The sequence below is a fragment of the Syngnathus scovelli genome, chromosome 19 (assembly GCF_024217435.2).
Source record: "Syngnathus scovelli strain Florida chromosome 19, RoL_Ssco_1.2, whole genome shotgun sequence".
Taxonomy (NCBI): Eukaryota; Metazoa; Chordata; class Actinopteri; order Syngnathiformes; family Syngnathidae; genus Syngnathus; species Syngnathus scovelli.
In genome coordinates this window covers 3,397,787-3,420,922 of record NC_090865.1, presented here as the reverse complement: position 1 = coordinate 3,420,922, position 23,136 = coordinate 3,397,787, and the positions used below count along the sequence as shown (strand labels likewise).

The 23,136-nt window shown below is 40.1% G+C and overlaps 1 long non-coding RNA gene across 2 annotated transcripts in view; it reads right to left on the bottom strand.

The window, feature by feature from the left end:
* The window catches only part of LOC125987123 (uncharacterized), a 38,603-nt gene that overhangs the window by 7,377 nt on the left and 8,090 nt on the right, over positions 1–23,136 (bottom strand). For both annotated transcript variants that reach the window (XR_007487902.2, XR_007487901.1), the window contains exons 3-5: positions 21,107–21,253; positions 17,088–17,227; positions 3,222–3,396 (exon numbers count right to left, since the gene is read on the bottom strand). This is a non-coding gene — a long non-coding RNA (uncharacterized lncRNA). The remainder of the gene's footprint in view (positions 1–3,221; positions 3,397–17,087; positions 17,228–21,106; positions 21,254–23,136) is intronic.

Genomic DNA, 23,136 nt, shown 5'->3' with positions numbered 1-23,136 from the left:
ATTGGATTCATTTCTTTGCCCACGCTCGGCCTGCTCTGTATTATTTTAAATGCAGAAAATCCAAGCATTTCCCCGTAATTAAATGCAAGTATTAATCACATGCACGCACAAGTGTCACTTAAGCTCCCTTTTCATCTTCATCCTCCTCTTTGCTCTTTCTTTCTCTCAAGAAGAAGCTGACTTAATTGACACCCCCCCTCTACTCCCACCCCAACTAATAAAAAAAAAAAAAAAATAAGCACTACTGCTGACTCTGGATTAGACTCTCAACAATCAAGCCGCTTTTGGAGGAAAAGGCTCCTTGGAGACGGGCTGCTGGTGGTTGGGGACATCCCATCTAATGCAATTTCTTCCATGTTCCAGCGATAAATGAATAAACTCCTCACGGCATGAGGCGTAATTAATTTAGAATGCCGAAAATGAAATCAAGACGGGATCGGGGGCTGCACAGAGGAGATGACGGAGAAGAAAGATGGGTGTTATGTTCTTTGTACACAAGCATCTGCTGATGTAGGGGTCGCAGAACATGGGAGAAGGTGAGGTCCAATTATTGCCTGTTGCCAAGTCAATAAAGGAAATAATTTGTCATGCATGAGGATAATGATTTATTTTTTATTTTTTAAGCAGCAACTGCACGTTACAAATCTCAAAAAAAGAGTTTTAGGAGCTTTGCTGAAACTAAGACGGAATATCCAACTCGAGATTATTAATTGGTACGTATCAAATGCTGCAATTTATCTTTTCCAAATGACCACAATGTTGATACGATGAAACAATTTCAAGTCAGGTTCCCCGTTCAATACCCGGCTTGGCAATCTGCCGACAAGCGGAATAGCGACGCATATACAATATATGATTTTACAGCCTTTATGGGAGGCACATGGGAGCTCAGCCCCCATTGGCTCCCACATAACTCAAAGTCTGATAAAGACATCCTTGTTCACTATTTCACAAGGCCCGTCTCCTGCTTTGACAAAACACTTATCTTTATGTGTTTTACTCCGTGCAATAAAAGACAGGTACACTGCACCGACTACGATTTAGAGATCGCATTTGACCTTGGCAACTGGCAGCGCTGTGAAGATAAGCATTCGAGAGACTTTTACAGTGCCTAGGAAAAGGAAAGCGTCGGGCATTCCGCAGCAAGCCCCGCCCCCTCGGTCATTAAAAGGCACCCGACGCCCACCGAATACAATTTCGAGAATAAATGATGTCTGATTTTTGCCTCATTTGTCTCAATTGTGCAAAGCATTAATTCCAAATCCCGTCTCGTGTCGAACGCGCTAATCCTACGACATCAATGTAAGTAATGCCGCTTGTCAAGTTGTGGTTCCGGCCATTTTGATTTTTCACAGTCCCGTATTTATTCCCCGAGTCGCACCCAGCTGGCAGCCGCGGAGCCGGAACTAAGCTCATTTTCACTTGCTAATTAGAACGCTTCCTCAATGAAAGCAATGAGCTTCACGGCCATGTTTTACCGTGTTTGCCTTTCAGACAAGGCCGCATGCGTCATACAGTTGGATCATTTTCCATTTGATTTAGCAGAGGTGATTGATGGTGTAACCCCCCCTACCCCCCCCTCCCTCCCGAACAAGGATCAAATGAAAAATATGTGTTTGTTACACCACGGGCAAAAGCGGGACAAGCTCATCAGACAAACTCAGGCTTGCATTCACGTAAAACGCGTTTCCCTCTTTTTGGCGGCGTGCACCTCCATGTTCCCGCCTCCTTAATGGATGGCGTAAAAGGAGGCTCTCATTTGCCAATGTGTCTGCTCTGGACTGATTGCGGCGAGGTGATGAATGGTTGACGGAGGCTCGGTTGGGGTGCAGAGGAAACAATTAGTGCCATGTTGATCTCGCCTCTTCTCCTCTGCCCTCCATCCATCGCTTATCAGCCCCCCCCCCCCCCCCACTGTGTTCTCCAAGTCAATCATTCTCTATCTGTGTTGCCATCTCATCAGCAAAAGCATCTCGCTCCTTCTCTCCACAAATTCCCACCTTAATATGAGGCAAGACGGAGAATGGAGGACAATTTTTGTGAGGTCCATGTCATCAATGTTGGAGGGAGGGGCTGTAAAATAAACGAATACAATGTGGGGGGGGGGGGCTGTCAATGTTGTTTTTGCTTCATCATCTCCGTTGTGTTATTTACTTGACAAAGTCACCTTCAAAGAGCACCTTGCGCCTACAGCAATTAAAGTCACTGCTTGCTTAGCCGACAAAATCTGACCCGCCTTTCACCTCCCAGGAACAAAAGATATGATTATTCTATCTTTTTTCTGCAAGGGGAGTAAGCCTAAAAAGACATTTCTATAAATAATAAATAGGGTATGTTCAAAATCATTGCATAGCGTTAGTTGAGAAAATCAAACTGCAGTGCCCTTGAGCTTGTCAACTCATATTTTTACAATAAATGATTCGCTGTCTCAAGTGGTAAGAAAATAAAATATTGAGAGGAAGTAATTTGGCTCATGTTGCCGAAATGGATTAATATTTTTAAATCCTCCACTTACACCGCTGTGATTTTGCTTTCCTCCATGTTCTCTTTTGTTTGCTACTCAATGTTTGTTTGTTTTTTCATTTACATGTGATGTTTTTCTGTTGGCATCAATTGATTATTTCTATTCATCCTTTTTGGCCAATAAAAAGTCTAAGTATTTAGAGCTTTATTTATTTATTTATTTATTTATTTATTTATTTATTTATTTATTTATTTATAGGAATTGGCTTTCTCAAAATCAGGTCAAAAGTCTTTTCAGGAAAAATCTCGCCGCATCATCTCACGCTTACAATAATCGTTGCATTTCAAGCCTTAATGAGAAAAGACGTATTTTAAACCCTCCCGTGTAAAAACACCAAATTTGAGCCTTTCACAGTGAATTGGGTATTCATTAATGAAAGAGCTGCCAAAGTGTGTGCAGAAAAGCTCTCCAGGATTTTGCAAGCCATTACGATGAGCCCTCCTGGAAATGAAGAGAGCGAAAGGGCCTTCAATGGGCTTTTTGATAATGCGTGTGGGAGTGTTGTTCTGCGTTTGAGCCGTGGCAGGAGGTAGGCAACCGGACGTGGCCACTTTATTAGAAACGCCTGTAAAATCGAGTTACCCAAAACTATTTGATCATATTTCATCCATAGGTAACCATAGTAACAAATTGGGAGGTGGATATAGCTCACAGGTTAAGAGCGTCGCCATCATACATGCAATGGTGTTCAACCTACCCGCTGTGGGTCCTGGAATGTGGCTGACAATGACAGAGAAGCAGGACGGCGGGTAATGGAGTTTGTAGCGGTGGCGAGTGCATCACGGCGACAGATGCTAGTCCCGCGGGACACTGTGAGGGACCAAGCACTCATTCACTGGCGTTGTCTCATGGTGGGAGGACATGGAGTACCCCTACGGACACACACGGATGGAGACAGTGATATGTTACACATTCGCAGATGGTCACGGGAGGAAGGGAGAGGCTTTTTGAACCATGAACTGTACAAAGAGATGGACAAAGCTAGATCTGGAAAGTGACGTCCAAATAAAGGCCAAGGAGACGCCAGGGAATTTGTTTTTTCTATTAAAGTGAATTTTAATCTAATAACTCCTATGAAGCAATAGAATTCAACAAGTATGACATATAAATATAAATTAATATTATTTATATATTATTGAATTAATATTATTTATATATTAAATTAATATCATTTATATATTATTAAGTAATATTATTTATATATTATTTAATTATAATATATATTAAATTTGAAAAAATAAATTAAACCATATGACAATTTTTTATTTATTTTTCCTGTTTGAAAGTTTTTTTGTGACTACCATGATTGATACACAAAAAAGTATTATACCCAAAAATACATTAAGTACTAACCTCCACTTGTTAACTATTGAACACAAATAATCACAAAGACTCATTATCGCAAACACTGCCATGGGAATACACTCCAAAAGCTCTTTGTCTACCTGTCACTATTTTTCCTTTTTTTCTTTTTTTAAAGGACTCTCATCCGAGCCCACAGGTACCCATGAGAGCCCCAAAATTAGCCTGCAGATGTTTGTTGCTAAAGTCATGCTCGGGAATTACCTTTAAAAGGGAAGTTTAGAGAGGCTAATTTTACCTTGTGCTTAATGGACAAATGTGTCTAGACAGTTTTGACCACATCCTCTCAGGGGTGTCTATGTTGTGATGATGCTTTATACCCAGCGAAAATTGCAAACAAAACAAATGGGACCAAAGCACAGTCCGAGTCAACAATGGTGAGGAAAACATCAAACAATTTTTTCATAATTCAATAAATTGACATTGACCAATGGTGGGAACTATTGATTAAATTCCTTTTATTTGCATTTTGTTGATCTCTCTAATTTACTCAATGCGTTGTAAAAGGTAAATTATTTCGACATAATGTGCCCGACTCCCATCAGGCTTTGCACTTAAAGCTCTCATCCAATTAAATGGCACTTAACGTGCTTAGCTATCACTGATGGATTGCTTCACTTTTCGCAAAGTCACTCTCCAGTTCTCATTGGACAAGAAGTTCTTTGTGGAGAAACCCACCGTGAATTGCTCCACATTGAAGCAGTGTGAAAACTTGACCTGCAGACAAGGACAGAAAAAACTTTTTTCCAATTTTGCAACGTTGCTCCAATGTCAACAGGCGAGTCATAAGCAAGGGAACCAACGATATGCTTACAAAAGCAGCAAAGCCTAAGCTGTCAATTGCTGAGGGCCTCACATCTGTCCAAATGATATTTGAAATGAAATAGAAAAATGGAAGTGTATATGACTTTTGGGAACCTGTGTATACAGAGATGAAAAAGCCAGCGAGACCTTGGCTATAAGAAAATAATTTTTGTGTCACCGTCAAGATTTCTTCCTTTATAATTCTTGATTTAATTTCACAACAATTAAGATGGAATGTCCGCAACGCAGAAAATCTACCTGCGTACAAGCACGGGGGGGAAAAAAATGCTACTCATTAAATCTGTCATGCCTGAAGCAAAACATTACCATCAAATATTGGCAACAAACCGAGTTAAATGAGCAATTAGCTCTTTTATGAGACGACTATGGAAGTCCACAAGCTATTTGTTTACATCAAGCCTTGCTAATGAACACTGAGGTAGTTAATTGCACAACATAAGTCGGAGTCATTTTTTTTTTATCCTGTCTTTTAATTGTAACAAGAATTGCACTTCTATTGTTCTATTAACATTTGGTTTCACTTTAAATGACGCCGACAGCAGGGTTGTTGGAGATTGAGCACAGTTTGAGTGTCGAGTACAATAGCCAGGTGAGATAAACACGTAGCATCTTGAAAAGTTGTACTCTCCATTTTTTTTTTGTTATTAAGATTTCCTTTCCTCTGTTGTGCAGCATAAAGCATTTTTTTTTGCTCCATACTTGCACCTCTCCTATAACATGTCCCATCTCATTAGCATAAAGTTACATTGACTCCATCCAGCTACCTGCTGCGTGCTCTATAGAGTTGCTGGCTCAGTTCGAAATCTCCACTTTGAGTCATTTGCATGCTCTCACCGGTTTGCTGTGTATTTTTTTTTTCCATCTATAGTGTGAAAGCAGAAACATCTCCCTGAGGTTTTGAATCCCAGCCAACTATCTCAATATATTCGACTAAATTAGAAATAAGGAGATGAACGGGGGAGAATATATGCAGGATGTAATACAGAAGGGCCCAGCCAATCAGCTTAGAGTAAAACGTCCTCATGCAAGCGGTCAAAGACATCCATCAAAGACAGGAGGTGTCGTATTTGTCTCCCTTTGCGCAATTCCGGTAGGCTACAAAATCCTTTAGTGGCGTGACATTGAAGTTCATCTTTGTGACCGTGTAGGAACTCTATAGCAAACTCAAAATAGCCCTTGGACGCCCACACGAGCACAAACAGGCAGGCAGGAAGTGAAGCCCACCGTAATGTAATTTTGTCTCGATTAAAATGGTGGGAATTGGATCTGAGGTAAAAGGCCATGTCAAGAGAGAACAAATGGGAGCAGCGGCGTATGGCGGAAGATGAACGAGTGTCCGGGTGATTGAGAGTCGGGGCGGCGAGAGACAGAAATGATAGTAGGGAGGGGGGGGGGTGATATGGGTCTATATTAATCCGTTATGGAGAAGGCGCCTTGCCTCTCGACGCGTGATGACCTCCTTGTGAGGAGGGGAGGTCATTAACTTTCCACATGATCATTTACCACCATTATGTGTTGCTCCTCCGGCGTGGACTACAAATTCACACCAGCGTTTGTTTCATCCATTTCCGCTGGCCATTTTTTTTATGCTTTTTACAATTTCTACGTGCAACTTGACTGTTGTAATTATTCAGTGGCTTTTCTCTCATTTCAAGACAGACAGCCATTGATCCCATTTGCATTGTGTACCTACCAGCAACAAGATAAACAACAGTATTGGCTCATGGGGGTTCATTGTATTCCACTTTTAACAGAGCAGCTCCGCACCTAGCTAGAACACGACAAAAGCGATTAGACTGTCTTGCATGTGTGATGTTTACATACTGTGGAATGATCCAGAGTCTATATGACAGTCTTGTCAGGATAAACACATGCAATACTTGTGGAAGTGACACACGTTTACTACGGCGCAAGCACTTTCCTGTCGTTAAGATCCGCCAGACGTGACAGAGTGTATTACGGAGATACCTCAGATTTACAAAAGATTATCGGAGATGATATCATCAGTTGAAGCATATTTTTTTTTTAGCATACAGAAAGCTCAGCGTGAAAAAAGGATTGGGCCTCAGTACACAACATCAATCACGATTCTTTTTGGTGTATCAAACAATGGCTTGTCATAAATAATATACATATTTGCAAATTTAAATAACTGTGGCACTATTGATTTTATTTTGGAACTTGATTTAAAAATTCTCACAATCCAGATTTTTTTTTTAATTTGCTGTTAAAAGACAGTTGTTCCTTTTCACCGCATGTTCTCATGGGCAGAAACATTCCGAGTGAAAAATCGGAGTGTCATTCGATGAAGGCCATACGCGCTATAACGTGCAGATCCCAAGGGTGAGTACGGGCAGAGAAAGTAATCTGTGATGGCGAATAATATGCGATCTCTTTCAGAAGGTCAATACATAATATCAGATGGCCAGATTGTCTGCGTTAATTTCAGACAGAATGTTTCAGGAGCACACGATGGGCCTCGGAACCAGAGGTGAGGGACTTGAGTCACATGACCTGTCAGTTTTAGGACAAAAACTGGAGCGGATTAATTCAATCATTGGTTTATTGTCGATTAATCGATTATTTCTGTCAAATAACAAAAGGTTTCTTTATCAGTATATTATAGGGAGCTTATGTATTCCTATTGCCCGCAAATAGCAATATGGCCGACTATGCACACAGGCGTTAAGGTGTGAATTAAAACAATTTCCTAATTTGAATACAACTGGAGCACAAAGCAGATGATGAAATTGCAGCGGGCTTGAACATTGTTTGGAATGGAAGCGAGCGCGAGATAGCATCCAGACTCACGTGGCCGCTCGCTGCTCAGGGAGCGTACACAGCAAAAAAAGAAAGTACCCAATCTCACTTGGCTCGAGAGGCAAAATGAAAAGGGACGGCTCGGAAAATTGAAGAGAATAGGAGGGAGTAAGAAAAGAAAGTGACACCTAAAGAGGGGGTAAGATATGTTTATGAAAAGGTAAAATGAGAGAAAAAATGAAAGGAGGCAAGGACAAGTGGGTATAAAGGGAAAAATGGAGTGCACCTTATTTGAATGGCTTTGCTTCTCTTTGATAGTCAATGCCTACTAATGTATCAATCTGGAACGAGGACCCACTGAGAACATTTAAGGAGTCATTTAAAGTTTAGTCTGACTTACACACATCACTTTCAGAAGACAGTTAAACATGACAGCTTCAAGTTTAGACTTGAGTCCCGAGAGTGTTAATGCGGAACTCTTTACTTTTCCTTGCATATTTTTTTTTTTTTTTTTTTACTCTCCCCTTTTCTCCTGTCCTCTTTTATTACTGTTGTTGATACCAGCTCATCTAAGATTTGACATCAAGAAGCCTGTTTTGGGCTAAAAGTGTCATCCAAGATTTAATGTTACCTTCAACAGGCATCATTTGTCACCCTCGGTGTCTGCTTATCCTACGAGTTACGACGGTTGTAAACATAAAACAAGTTCTCATTATGAGTGTAGTGTTTTGTGCGAATATTAAATCATCTTTGTGTAGACAGTTTTACATGTAAAGTGGAGTTTTATTTATTTATTTATTTATTTATTTATATTTATTTATATTTATTCATATGTATTTATATTTATTTATACTTACATTTATTCATATTTATTTAAATGTATTTGTTTATTTATAATTACTTAAATGTATTTGTTTATTTATATTTATTTAAATGTATCTATGTTTATTATTTATTTATTTATTTATACATATTTATTTACATTTATTTATACATATTTATTTATAATTATTCATATGTATACATATTTATTTATATTCATTCATATTTAAATTTTCATATATATTTATGTTTATTTATAATTATTTCTATTTATTTAAATTCTGCACTGAGCATAATTAATGTGCATGAGAAGAAAACACTTAATAGTTGCCTCTTCGACTATATGCCAATTGATTCAAAGTTTTGATTAAATCAGTAGGTCCAGTAAACATACCAAAAGACCAACAATGTTTGCTCAAACGTAATAAATATCATTTTTCATGAAATCTGACGAAAGACGGGTGAGGTTGAATATCAAATCGTTAATGTGTGTGCGTGTGTTTCTCCGATGAGCTAAGCGAGTCTTAATTTGCTCATTTTAGAAGCCCATGATTTCAGCGCTATCTGATATTATATGTCCTTGTAGGTGCTCCTTGTAGCACTCAATCGATCTTTTCTGACTTTCCGGGATTCATTTCTAATTTATTACTCTATACCAGACATTATTGATTTCAAAGAATATTCAACTAAAAAAGGCATAATAGCTCAGGTCCGAGCCGAGCTGTACGTACAGTATTCCATTGAGCTGAATATTTTAAAAGGAAGATCTGATTGCTAAGAAATTGTAGCTGGAGTCAAAGTTAATGTCACAGCTATTTTTGCAAGTGCATTTTAAAAATGTCCTCAGAATTAAAAAGAATCACTACAGGAACATTCTGACATAACGGTAATATGTTATTGGTTGTCTCCATTAGCCGCCATGTCCAGCTTGGAGGGAATCAACAAAAAAAAAATTCACAATCTAAAATAAAGTGCATGATACAGTTGAGATGGTGGAGAACTCTGCTCAAAGGGCATTACAAGAGCATTAGAGAAACAATGGACACCACGACAAGGAATCATCATTGTGTGTTTTGATGATATCATAGTGAACAATGAAGTATGACCCACCACCACCCACCCTAGAGGTTTCTACACTGAGATAATAGGAGAAGCTACAAGGCTTGTGCTGATAACGTCCCTGGAGGTTGTTGAAGACGAGTCTGTTTTTGGAGACATTTTCACACTCTCTCTCTCTCTCTCCACAAACACACAAAGAAATGCGTTTGGGGATCCTGAGCTTCATCGATTCCTTAAAACATCTGTACTCATCCAAACAAAACAAAAAAACAATGATAACTTGGTTGTGTCTGAAGCCCCAAGCAGAGTATGATAAATTATATTCATCCTAACGCTCAACCGTAACAAATGAGCAATGGCTAACGTGTTCGCAAAACAAAATGGTGGAAGAATACAGCTTCAATTTTATAAAAGTATTACGTGGCTTATATTTTATTCATGTTTGTATGTGTGTCAATCTGATCAGTATAGTTATTTATCTCCACTGAACAATGATTGGCATCTTCACTGGCGGAGCTAGAGGGGGGGTCACGGGGGCACCAGCCTCCCCTAAAATGTACTTGGGCCACCCCAAGTGCTACTTTTTTCCAATTCTACCATATGGAACAATCAAAATGTTCATCATTTCCTAAAGAATTTTTTTTTTTTTTGCACACAACCTGAAATATCCTTGGCCACCCCCAAGAAAAACTTCCTCGCTATACCAGCAAGCATCTTTGGCAAAAGTCGGCACTCTCCCGGAGTATAATTCTCTCTAAATGGCTTCTCGCTCTGACGAAGAGAAATGAAAGTCTGAAGAACACTTGTAAATTGCGACTGCTTAAAACAAGACTCCTCGACGGTGCCAACAGCATAAAACATTCAAATAATATGAACGCTATCTTTCTTTCTCTCCCGTGTTTCGTGCCAGTAGTTAATAAAAATGGACATTGCTGTGGGCTTTGGTGATATTTATGTCGCCCACGGAGATCATTTATTTATTAGAAGAAAAATGACTTTTTACTGGCTGTGTATGATAACCTGATATATTCTCTCCTTTTTTCGGCAGTAAAAATCAGCCCGATTCGCGCTTGCTTTTCTCTCCCACTTAGAAAATCTATAAATTTCACCTCCCTAACACTCACAAGCTCCATCTTCACTCCTGCTCAGGGCTGATTAACTCGGAGGACAAATTGCAGCCTTGTATCTATTAGCACCCATCCAGGTGCAACCTCAACTTAAAAAGGTCGGCAAAATACGCTCCATTTGGATTTTTGCAGGAAAGAAGCAGCACGATTGTTTATTCTTTTTTTTTTTTTTGGCTACGGGCGATCTGCTCTGTAGTCAAGTCACATTATTCTAACTGACTGCTCTCGCTGTCCTTCTAAAATAAATATGATTGCACACAGGGGGTAGATTTAATTTGTGCAACACAGAGTCCCAAGTCAAATTAAACTGAGTATTTACTGGCACTACATGCAAAGCAGGCAACAAAACAAAAAAGTTAAGGTGTCAAAAGAAGGAAAAGTCCAAACTCTATGTCATTTTAACTTGGAATTGAGATAGACTGATATTATTGTCTTTAAGGACATTTAAAAGTACACTATATTATCATCCAAAAGTGGAAATGCAGTTATAGTGTATTTTTCCATTTCAACCCACAAGCAAAATAAGGCCCACTTGAAATGTCGTTCCGCCTTTGACCAAAACAATAAAATAAAATACACAAGGGTGATTAAAATTGAAGAGGGGGGGATTCTATTCCAACCTTAGGTGAGATTTCAAGTGCTACAAACATATCATTTGAACATGTTCCAATTTCAACTGTGCCCTGTGTTGCGCACACACACAAATCAGTAGCAGTGGTTGACTAGATAAAATATGAATACAATATATCCCTGTGGGATGCATTAAATGATGTCTGAAAATGGTCGATTAACCTTGCAAGTGAGCTGCGGCATCTTGCCAAGTAGCCTAAAGCTGCTATGATAGTGGCTTGTCCAAAAATAACCGCACCAATCAGTGTCCTGGGTCGAGCGAAGAGCGTGCCCTTGTTGACAAATGACGGCCACTAAGGTAGAGGTCACCAATATTATGAAAACTCTGAGCTACTTCTTGGGTGTTGATTAATGCAAAGGACTACTAGTTTGATACATGTCTGCAACATTTGATTTTTATAAATCACTACATTTTTAAATGCTCATTGTTACGACATTCAGGAAATCACAATGTCTCGTGTGTTATTTTGAGAACAAGCTAGCAGGGTACGCTAAGAAATCAAATATAAAAAACTAAATGCGTGAAAAGAACTCGATTTATAAGATAAGCTTTTTTTTTGTGTGTGTAAATAATAGATAGTTGATTAACCACATAGTTGGCCACCACATCCATTGCGACTGTCTAGCAAAATCTCCCCCGGAGCGTCGGAACCTGCCCTTCCTCTGTCAATCACAAGTCTGTATCCTGTCAAGATCACTGTCATTGATTGGCACTTGGCCAGCTTGCCACACACACTCACAAGTGTGTGCAACATTCCGTGACATTTCCGATTTTTAGACTAACATGTTAATCCAGCAGAAGTTAGAATAAGATTGGGGTGTCCAAACGGTATACAGAAAATTGATCAACCGGTATTCTTCATTAAAAAAAAAAAAACACTAAACCCATCCATTAAGAATTTCTTTTTAAACATAATATATTTTGAAAAACAGCTTTCTATTAAAAATAGCAAGGAAAACTGGTCCTGATTTCTGGGGTGGAGCGCTGCCCTTTATCCACTAAAATAGATACGGCCCTGCACATAGCAACAACATATAGTGAAGCTATTTTTGCTTCTGAAAGTGAATTTATCTTTTTACCAGGGAAACAGTAATCTTATTAGTGTTTTAATTACAATGTCTATGTCTAGAAGCTAGCATATTTTTAGTAGTCATAGTTAAGGGGATTCAATCAACATGCAATTATGAACTGAGAGTGATACTAGCTAATATGTGAAAGCCTTCAGAGCCAAAGTCTAATTTAATGTCTTGAAATAAACATTTTAGCACACCATGAGGTGCGTGGGCGGGCCCACCTGTATTGTAGTCGAGGTGATGCGGGGTTGCCATGGCAGCAACCCAGGTTTTATATTGTTCTTATAATTCCGTGTAGCATCCAACTGAGGCTCTAATTTAAAATGGATTCAAAATGGAGCAGAGTCTTTAACGATTTGACGTGTAAATTAATCAGAATGCAAAAAAAAAAAAACTGTTCTATACTTGAGGTTTTACGATGGCAAAGTTTAACCCTGAGAATTAATCCATTCAATTCATTTCTACTCAAAATCCAAGCAGTCAAGGGTCGAACAGATTGCGCAAGAGTGACCCTTTTGATATTTCACCATGAAACGGACTCTCTTGTGTGCACTTGCCATTTTTATATACTTCCATATGTTCTTCAGATGAAGTACTCCAGAGGTTTTTTTCAAGTGATGACTCATTGATAGCTTTGCAATTTATTCACTTGAAAAACATTTACTCAAGCACATCTCTATATATACAAATGGACGAATCAGCGATGTTATAATAAAAAAATTCAAACTAAAATTGCCTATCTACTCTCAAACGTGTGAGAAATGAGTGTAACCTAACATTAACACAACACACACATCCCCCAAAAGGCTCCGCCGCCGCACTTTCATTACTTATTAATTCTTTCAGACAACCTTCCTAACTGCCGAGCTATTTCAGGGGGCACAATGATCTTCAAATCATGTGCCAGTGAGCCATTCTCTTCCTGCCCTCATCACTCTTCCGTCCGACCCACTCTTTTTTTTTTTCTCAACAGTCAGACAGGATTGGAGGGTGTTTGCATGCAAGAGGCAAAAAAGACAAATAGAGAGACCACAGGCTTTGAGATAACACCAGATCAGATGACTATGCAGTCACACAGCGCCCTCTATAGGTCACTAACCAAACTGCTATTTGATGCAAAGGGTCAAAGAGGTTAGAAATGCAAAAATTTAAAAAAGGGGTTATTTGTTTACATATACAAAGCTACCATAAGGCATCCTTTGTCTGTTTGTGCTACTTCACCATCAGCAATGTTTCCTCGGAGCTTTGTGTTGGTTCACTGCAGTGCGTGTGTTTGCATGCTGTCACACACATCACCCACATCCGCCCGCCGCATTTAGTTGCTGCCAGGGCTCCCTGCAGGTATTTCTGCACTCTTATTTAATTTCTCACAGCATCATGATTTCTACCTCTCTCACACGCACGCACCTTCGCTAAGTGTTAAGCTGCTTCTTCCCCACTGAATCTTCCGCAATGAGAAGCTCCTGTGGTGCAGCGAGAACGAAGAAATGAAATTGCGTGTGTGGGATGCCGTATCATCTGTTCTCCATTTAGTTTGTTTGGTGTTTATTCGTGACAAGATGCATCTGTTGTGTAGTTTGTTGAGGACTGGAAAAACAATCATTTCCTCCTGAATATGCATTCTCATTTAGCTTGTCAAGACATTTTAAGATTAAAAAGAAGAAGTTTAATATTACTATTGTATGTGATGTATATTTATTAAAAGTTGAGAAAAAGTGCAAAATAATTTGAAAAAAAAATTCTTGCATCTCTGATTTAAAAAAATATTTAAAAAAAATCTTTACAGATTATTTGAAATTGAATAATCAGAGTTAAAATACTTCCGGTTTCAAATTTACTGTCAAACTAAATAGTATGCTGCCACCTAGTGATCAACAGTGAAATTACACTGAAAATAGACCTCCCAAAATTAAATTTTGATTATGACAACACAACCTGGATGTTCTTCTCAACATCGAAGCGACAAGAAGCGTCGTACTCACGGGAAAACATTATAAACATACCCCAATAGGATTTTCGACATATATTAAAGGCAGAGCGCAAAAAAAAAGGTGCAAGGCAAGCAATTGTGCAGGCTTTGCAAAAAGTCTCAAGTGCCTTAAACCCCCCGCGGGTCCAAAAGCAAAGCTCAAGCTTTGCGTCTGCCTGCTTTTTTGGCAGCTTGTTATGTTCGGTCCACTGTGTAGGAAGGGCCGAGGTGACTGTCACACTCTGACTCAGTCATGAAGTGGCAATTGCACTCCGCAGTAAGGAAAAAAAAAAATGTCAGCCGCTATCTCCCTGATTGCATGAGTCCTCCTGCAAGGCCAGCAGACATGTTGATGACCTGCTAGTCTTTTTTTTTTTTTTTTTTTTTTTTTTTTAAAGATATGAGTCAGGACTCTGATGCACAGAAAGGTCCGCACTGTGTAGGCTGCTTCATCATTCCGAGTCGCTTTTCCTTGAGCGGAATCAGCGATGATCATATTGCATAATTTTTGTGCCTCCGCACATATTCAAGATAAATAGAAATATTTTACATGAGACTTAAGTCAGCTGAGGGTGAACAAAATTGCATTCCACGTGTAAGTATTTTATTACCAGAAAAACCAGTGCTAGAAGTTTTAAAGCGTAGCAAAATTAAAATTGAAGCGTTCAGGCTCTACTGGATCGTGTCGTATCTCCGGAGATTATGTTGCATCCCAAATTGAAAAACATGCAATTGAAAAATTCTCGCCGCATAAAAACGCATCAGTCTCAGTTGGAAAAGCACTCGTCTGGGTTGTGTTACAGGAGAAAACAAAAACGGCGGCAACACGCAGGCACTCTCATGAATATGAAGCGAGGCCATCGGGATGGAGTTTTAGCATTAGCCAGATTGGCCTCTCGCAAGAAACTTTGTGATGCATTTTAAAAGGCGTTAAAAAGAAAAAGAATATTTCATTTCAATTACAATTAGGCAAACGGAAGGAGTCCAGGAGGGGTTGAATGTTTTGCTTGGACTAATTAGGAGCGAATTAAGTTCATTTGAGGAAATTGTTTACAAGGACACAATCTTTTTGTCCGATTTAGCTCATTCGTAAAAAGGAATTACAATTTGATCTAGGCTAGGTAAGCAAAATAAAATAATTAAAATTAAAATAAAATAAAATAAAATAAAATAATTAAAATAAAATTAAAATAAAATAAAATAAAATAAAATAAAATAAAACAACTTTTTGAAATGTGAAACCAGCTTCAAAGTTTGCCCAGCACAACCTCCTCATCTTCTTCTTCCTTGTGGCTTTTTCCACAACATGATTACCCAAAAAATTGTTCATTTCAGCGATACATATTGCAGCCTGTGATGAGGCCTCGGAGACAGACAAGGGCAAAGCACACAGAGCACAATATATGACATCAGTTTCTTCCGCTCGACCGCCTTGGGCTCTTTTTACAGAGCTTCTGCGGAATTACAGCGATAGCTGCGTGGAGGGCAAGACTTGTGCGATGTAGCTTAGCTTGCTACAAGGTGAGTACACTGCCAGATCTAAAAAACATACTGCAGGGCAACTATAAAACAGCCACGGAGAGAGACAAGAAGGAAACGAAACGGCGGGGAAATGAGAAACAACACTGAAGTGTTCAAACGACAGGGACAAAAGAGTCACTCACCCCCTCCCCTCCCCTTCAGCATCTTCTTCTGACATGACTAATACATCACTTTCAGTCCATCAATCACAAGACGCAAACCATCGATCCACATGTCTTTATACCTTTGGAAAACAGGAGATGCAGTGTTCCACTAGCGTCGCCTATCATTTGTTTTATTTCCGAGCAAGACTGCAAATAGAGAAATTTCCGGAGGATTTTCTGATGACAAATTACTGAGATAGGAGTTGGATTTCAATACTTTTAAATCAGGCATATCATAACTAAGCCAATTTTTTTTTTTTTTTTTAAAAAGCGAGACTGCGTCACAGTGTCACAAATAAATAAAATATAAATTGCACAGCCACGGATTTTGTCCAAGACGAAAAGTGTTTTTCTCCTCGGAGCCCTGGTTGCTTTTAGATACCTTCGGTATGGTCGATATAGCTCATTTGTAAAGTTCTTTCCTAAGAAAGGAAGGGAACTTTTTGAACCTTGAACTTTTGTTTCCCCGTGGACACCAAGCAGAACATTCTCTGTGAAATTAAGTTACTCTTTGGTGCAATTCTCCCCGCAGCAATGCAGAGGCATTAGAAGTTTTCCAAAATGCCTCAGTGGAGGAAAATGTTTGTTTTGTTTTTTTTAAAAAAACATAAAAGAATGTATTTTTGGACACAGAGCTTAACAATTAAATTGCAGTCACTTAAAAAAAAAATATTGAACTCGCGGGAGGGAGTTGTCACATGCTCTGCTTCCCTCAACCAACACTTCCCACAGTTGCCATTGAGCTTCAACGTTACGGCTGCGGCATGCCAAATAAATGTTTACAAGAGATAAAGGGGAAACACATCACTATCAATGATTTTTTTTTTTTGAGTCGTCTACCAAATGTGTCTTTACGTGATTGGATAAATTGGCATCACATCCCACACGGTGAGATGAGAGAAAGAAAATGTCTTTCTGCAAAAATCTGAACGCAGGTTGTGATTGTAAATATCTTGGCAATTTTTCATCGCCGCTGAATTTTACTGGCCTGGTGGTGTGACGATAAAGGGACAGTAAAACTCGGTTTCCTCGTGAGGAGCCACAAAAACAAATGACTGGTGATCATGACTTATATCGTAGATATAAATCAGAAGAAAACAAAATTTGTGGTGCTGGATTGAGCTTTCAGGTGTGCTTTATATTCCATCAATGTTGTGAGAGGTGGATGACTTGCTACATCTCCGAAACGTATTCTTTAACCTCATCCGCTCCTTTCCTCATCTCTTAATTAACCCCCCCGCTTTCCTCACCTTTTTCTCTTCTCGTTCCTCTTTCGGTCTTTCACTCCATCCCTCAATTTCTCCGCCGGCTGCGACTCCGCGGCTGATTGATGACGAGACAAATCTCTCAAGGACAGGCACCTTGTTAAAGTCCAACCAACGTTTCCTGTCTGTGGGAGCAAATGGAGACGGAAGCACTTAGTTAGTCTGATTGCATTGGTGATAGTGGTTCATGCCTGATAACTCGAGTTGAGAAAAGATGGGTCATTTCCTGAAACTGAACAGAGAAGATATAGTAGATAGCAATGCGTCCAGGCCCTGAGGTAACAAAGCAGCCCCAAACCCGCCTACATATTTCTGCAGGCAGTCTATTAAGACTTAAATCAAACTTTAGGATCAATTTATGATGAAATTGAGCTCATTCCAAATGTTTCCTACAAGCTCCTTTTTTAGCATCTACCAGAGGGGGTGTCAACTGTCATATGGAAAGAAGAAGAAGTGGCAAAAGGAGGGATCTGCTGTCTGTGGTGCCCCCCCCAAGGGGATGGGCTGAGTCATTTTGGACAGATAGTGACAAGCTGCGGTCTGATTAATGACGAGGAAGTCGATGTATTTATCACTGCCTCGCATCAGCCCTGAGAGAAAGACTGGTTTGGGGGCAAGAAGGGAAAATGGCAGATGAGACGGAGCAGACAGAGCTTGGTAGATTAATAAGGAGGATGAGGAAAAATATATATATATATATTCCTCAAAAATTGTTGCTGTTCAGCAGGCATCCCGATTTAATTAAACAGTTTACTCAGAGGAGAAGTGTACCATATAAAAGTCAATAAATGGGCTCCTCCAAAAGTATTGGAACAGTACCCAGTTTGGCGTATTTAAGTTCCTAGAAGTTCCTAAAAACAAAACTTGTCGTAAATGTATGCAAATATATGGTTAACATGGTGTCTAACTTTTTTTTTATCGAATTCCGGCTTCTTTGTTTTGCAGATTTACTGTTTGTCTTTGTTTATGCACGGGTAAACAGACTATAATTGAGCAGCCGGTCAAACAAACCTAAATCATCGTCGTCGCATTGGGAGATGACGGAGAGAGAGGGATGAACGATGGAAACGTACGGCGACGCCACATCTGCATCTACAAAACAAGACTTGCTTGTCCAAACAGATGATTTCTCATTGCGTTCCACTTGCCGGATGAATAAAACAAGCACTCAGTCGCCAGCCATGAGTACCTGAACAAATTGTGATGAATTGGTGTCCTCCGCAGTCAAATCAAGAGAGCTTGTTTTGAAATCAGTCAGCCATTCACAAATGGAGATTAATGGAAATAGCTTTGATTTAACGCAAGCTATCGAGCACTCTCCGATGGACATGCAAGGCCAGTTGAAACTTGGATGAACTTTTCCTCAACTCAAGATTCTTGCTCATTAGTCTTTTGGGTGAATTTAAACGGAGAGGTACAAAACTGAGGTCATTAAATTTCTTTTTATTGCATACATGCAATCATCTCTGCATCCTCCATTGCTATTCTGCCCTCTTTTTTCCCCTTCACTTCCTCTCCTCCCCTTCCCCAGGCCTTCCACCGACTCATTCAACATTTATGGCTGTCTGGAACATACGCTAGCAGCAGAAAGAAAAAAAACGAAGGGCGTGTATTCTTTTCCTAACACCAGCACGGGTTATTTAGTATTTGACTGGGTGTTTCTTTTCACTCCTATTACATCAATTCTCTGGTGGCATCTCACGGCTGAACACTTTTACCGGAGCAAACAGTGTCTGGAGCTCGAGACAAATCTTCCCCCCCCACAGGGGGCGCCGTCCTAATCTTGTCAAATTTCCACTGTCATTTGAATGTAAATCACAAGTCTGCTTTGGATGGCTAACGTAGGGTGAAGCGGCGGATCATCTCGGAAAACGTGCAACCGCTACACCAGAACAGATTATGACTTTTTTTTTTTTTATTTTCCATTTTTTTGGTCCCAGAAATGTAATCATAGCAGCTTCGGAACTTTGGGCCTACAACGGGCGGGTCGCTTGTGTTTCTGAATGACAGCATTCCATAAGTAGGAGCTTTCTTCTTTGTGGATTTAATTAATTAGTAGCCCGCCTCGAGTTGAAAGAGGGAGGATTACATCGAGTGAGATAAACGGAAGCTCTGGAGAAGAGCAGAGGGTCAGCGGTTGAAGTGTTAAGACGAAGTGAGGTTAGCGTTGAATTATTTAGATGCTCACAACGTTCCTGTCCATTAAATGAGATGCAATGTAAACAATAAAGCTGCGTTTTGATTGGACCACAATAAAAAAATTATTTGATGGCCATTTTTTAACAACTTCCACTTTTTTTTATGACCTGGGGAGTCTTAACGGACAAGCATTGACATGCCAAGCACATCGAAATAGTTTATATTTCAAAGCTTCTTTCATTTCACGCCTCGAGCGTGCATGGCCGTTACATTCCATCACGTGTGTTCATAATGAAAGGTGCTTTTCTTTGCTATTTTCTATTCAACCACTTAAGGGCAATTTCGCTAGATCTTATGTTTGAATACTCGGCCCAGTGGGTATTAAAATGAGATGAAATGGGATTATAATAATGCGAGAAACCCTCAAAGAAGGCAATCCGTGCGCGGCGCTTTTCTCTCAGGCGCTACGGCAATCACTATGGGAGAATATTAATTACTGTCAAAGCGCTGTGAATGTTATTAGGATTTCACTCTATGCATCTTGCAGTCGCTGCTACGAGTAAAAATGGGCACCACTTAAAACCCGGCAAGAAGATTTTTTTTTTTAGACAGTCCGAGATGCTATTTGACTGTTTCATGGTCGCATTTGAACCACTTTTGGCTTTTGTGTAACTTTCTTCTCAACCTTCCTTCCACCCGTCTTCCCCTCCCTCCCTCCCACAGGCACAGTGGATCAGAGCTTTTCAGGTGATAAATACCTTGGACCAAGGGCTCACCAGCCACCGATTCCTGCCACTTTACTGTGTCACATTGTGGCCGAGGCCTCATTAAAAAGGCATTAGCCTCCTCTTGGTCCCATGATGGCCATGTCTGGTTCAGTCCCTGCCGCAGGGATTTATTTAAAAGTGGCGGCTGGAATAGATAAGGACAGGAGAGTTAGGAGAGGAAAACGAAACTGAGAAGGAGGGAGAGGCTGGAGATGTAATGAAAGAGAATATTTGGTTGGAGCGAGAAGGGGGTGGAGGGCATGGCATGTCTGATGATGAACCCAAAGTCCGGTCGGCGAGGGAGGCGGAAGCGGAGACCCGGAACACTCCCATGAGTTCACATGCTTTCCGCCTCTAATTGATACCAGCCAATTAAAGCCACCCAGGTCTCACCTTGATGGGGGGTGAGGAGGAGAGCTATGACAGGGGGATGAAGGGGATGCCGGGGTTGGACGAGGTGGGAGAGGTGAAAAGCAGAGGTCGGAGGAGAAAAATGAAAACACTAGGGTAAGCATTTGCTGCACATCATTAGTAAATAAGTAGTCTGAAGGGAGGCAGGAAGGAGAGGGGTGAAGAGAGGAGGAGGACTGAACTCTAACTTCATCCAACTAACGGAAAAATGAAACTGTGGAGGCCTATAGGTCTTGTTCAGTTTTTTTTTTTTAAATATATACGACCATATTGCTAAGATTTGGGTTTTAAAATAGTCCACAAAGAGAAAAAAAAAATATTTATTATTTATTATGTATTATTTATTTTTATTTATTTTTTATTTATTGTTATATTATTTATTCTACATATATTTTTTTGATTAATCTAAAATAATATGGTGTAGGGAGTGATACTCATCTTAAAAGCACATTCCTGTCGGAAAAGGCGGCCGCTGAATAAATGTAGGAGTAAAAAAAAAAAACGAGACGATAAAGTCAAGCAAACATGAAATACCGCGACAGGCTTGATAAGTGTCGCAGCAGACTTTGGGTGGGCCTGACAGAGATACAAGCCGACAGACTATTTATCTAAAGCTCCAATTCAAATGGCGCTGCCCTCTGCCCTCCTTCTAGTGATGGATGGAGGAAAAATAATTGCATGGGTTACCTGTCACCGCCGACGCATGTTTGTCCGTCCGTCTATTGACAGGTTGAGGAAATCAAGCTCCGGGTGCAGGCCGCTCAAATGCAGGACGGGGTCAGACGGTCGAGCATTACTCAGGTGTCGACGACTCGGGTTTTGCTGGTAAAATAGCTGCGGACAGATGGATAGGGTGTCACTTGTCAGGAGCTCCTCAATCTACACACGCTTGCTGGTTCAGAGATCAGACAGGAGGCGGGAAGGGGAACTCGTGGACCCATGCAGATCAGAAAGACAAGGTCATGAGGTCTCAGGTGGAAGATCGGATTTTTTTTTCCTGGTTTTCATGTACACTTATTTATAGACAATAATCCAATTTGCAGGAAAGAGTCTGACTTGAGCTTCAGTGTAGAAAATAAATCTTTACAGTGACTCAATTATTTGAACGAATTCGCTCACTAATTTGTCCGTTATTATTTACGGCATCATTGCCTGTTCGACTCTCTTCCCGAGGTCCCTAATTGAAGGCAAAAAAAATCTCTTTATGTTTATGCACAGCTTGCTCCGTTTTCTAACTAAACTGTTTGTTTTCGTAGCAGCATCAGCAGCGGGAGGCCATCAAGAAGTCGTCCAAGTAGACAATATGGCGCGTGAAAGTTTCTCAGCCGACAATTAAAAGCGTTGAGAACATCAACGTTAGCCATCTAATAACCATTAGCCACGCGAAGAACCTGCTTGGAGGAAATATCGACTGCAAGCGCAGCAGATTTAGCCGACACGGCGAACATCTGCGCCCGACCGCAGAGCATCCCACTACTTTGCAATATGAAGCAGTTTTATTTTTAAGACTTATTATTTATTAATCCATCCATATCATGTTTGCTGCACTGGGAGCATCAAATAAAAGGGGCTGCAAACTTAATCTCCTCTTCTCACTGTTATTTCGGTTCCCCGCTGAGGGTTCGACCGAGAGCCCGCAAATTTAATCTCCTCATATAAGATTTTTTTCGTAATATTTCTAATATATGAATCAGAAATGTGTCCCTTTGGTGAACTGCCGTATCGATCCGGTCCTTGCGTGCCAAATAGCAAAAGTTACTTTTCAAACTTTGTTATTATTTGACATTCATTTAGAGGATTAATTTTTTATTTTTTTAAATAATACCTTACAGTTACTGTTTACAACTTGAGGCAACTTCTTTCGACAGACTGCCTGATATTTTATTAATACGAATCAACTTTTTTTTCACCGTCCATATTAATATTTAACTCCGGATGTTTGTCACCAGAGACAAGCAGTGTACATTTTAATCAGCAGTCTCGCAGTCACTTCAAGCTTACTTACAAATTCATAACTTCTCCTTGTTTATGTGCAACATCTTTTTAATAATCTCTCAGCGCTCGGGATGCGGGACGAGGAGGATGTTGCTGAAATAGCCGGACAGTAATGAGACGACAAGAGCGCGGACATTTTTGCTGACGCCTTTAGAATCCCCCAAAGTAATTAATAATAGGATTCCTTACATTCTTCTATACAAGCCAGCCTGGCTATTCCTTATTACTTAACTCAGCAGGCATGACGTTCCCATGAGTGCACTCTTGCATCACCCTCCCAAAAAAGGTCAAACAAAGTTGAAAGGCAATCAGTCCCCAACCTTATTCCCAATGCAGGTGATTTACTTCCTGGGTCTGCATGCTAGAAGGACCCCCGAAGGGATTTGAGGTGGGCCACCGTGGTCAGGTGAGGCCTTGTTTATGAAAAAAATAAAAAAATTTGAATTGATGACCTCAAGTCTCGCTAACACGGTGATTACTAGCGTAAATTACAAACAGGCAAAAGGCGCTAAGCACTTTATGGAGTAACAAGGCAGCGGTTCAAACTAATTGAGCCGTTATCTTTATTTGCAGTGGTCACCGGGATATTACAAGCGGCAAGTATTAAAATGCTAATTGAAAAGGTTTTATTCGGTGTAAGATTAATTAATTCTTTTATATGGTCGTTCAACTGGCCATTACCGTATAAGCATTTAACATTCACTTTTGGCACAAATAATATT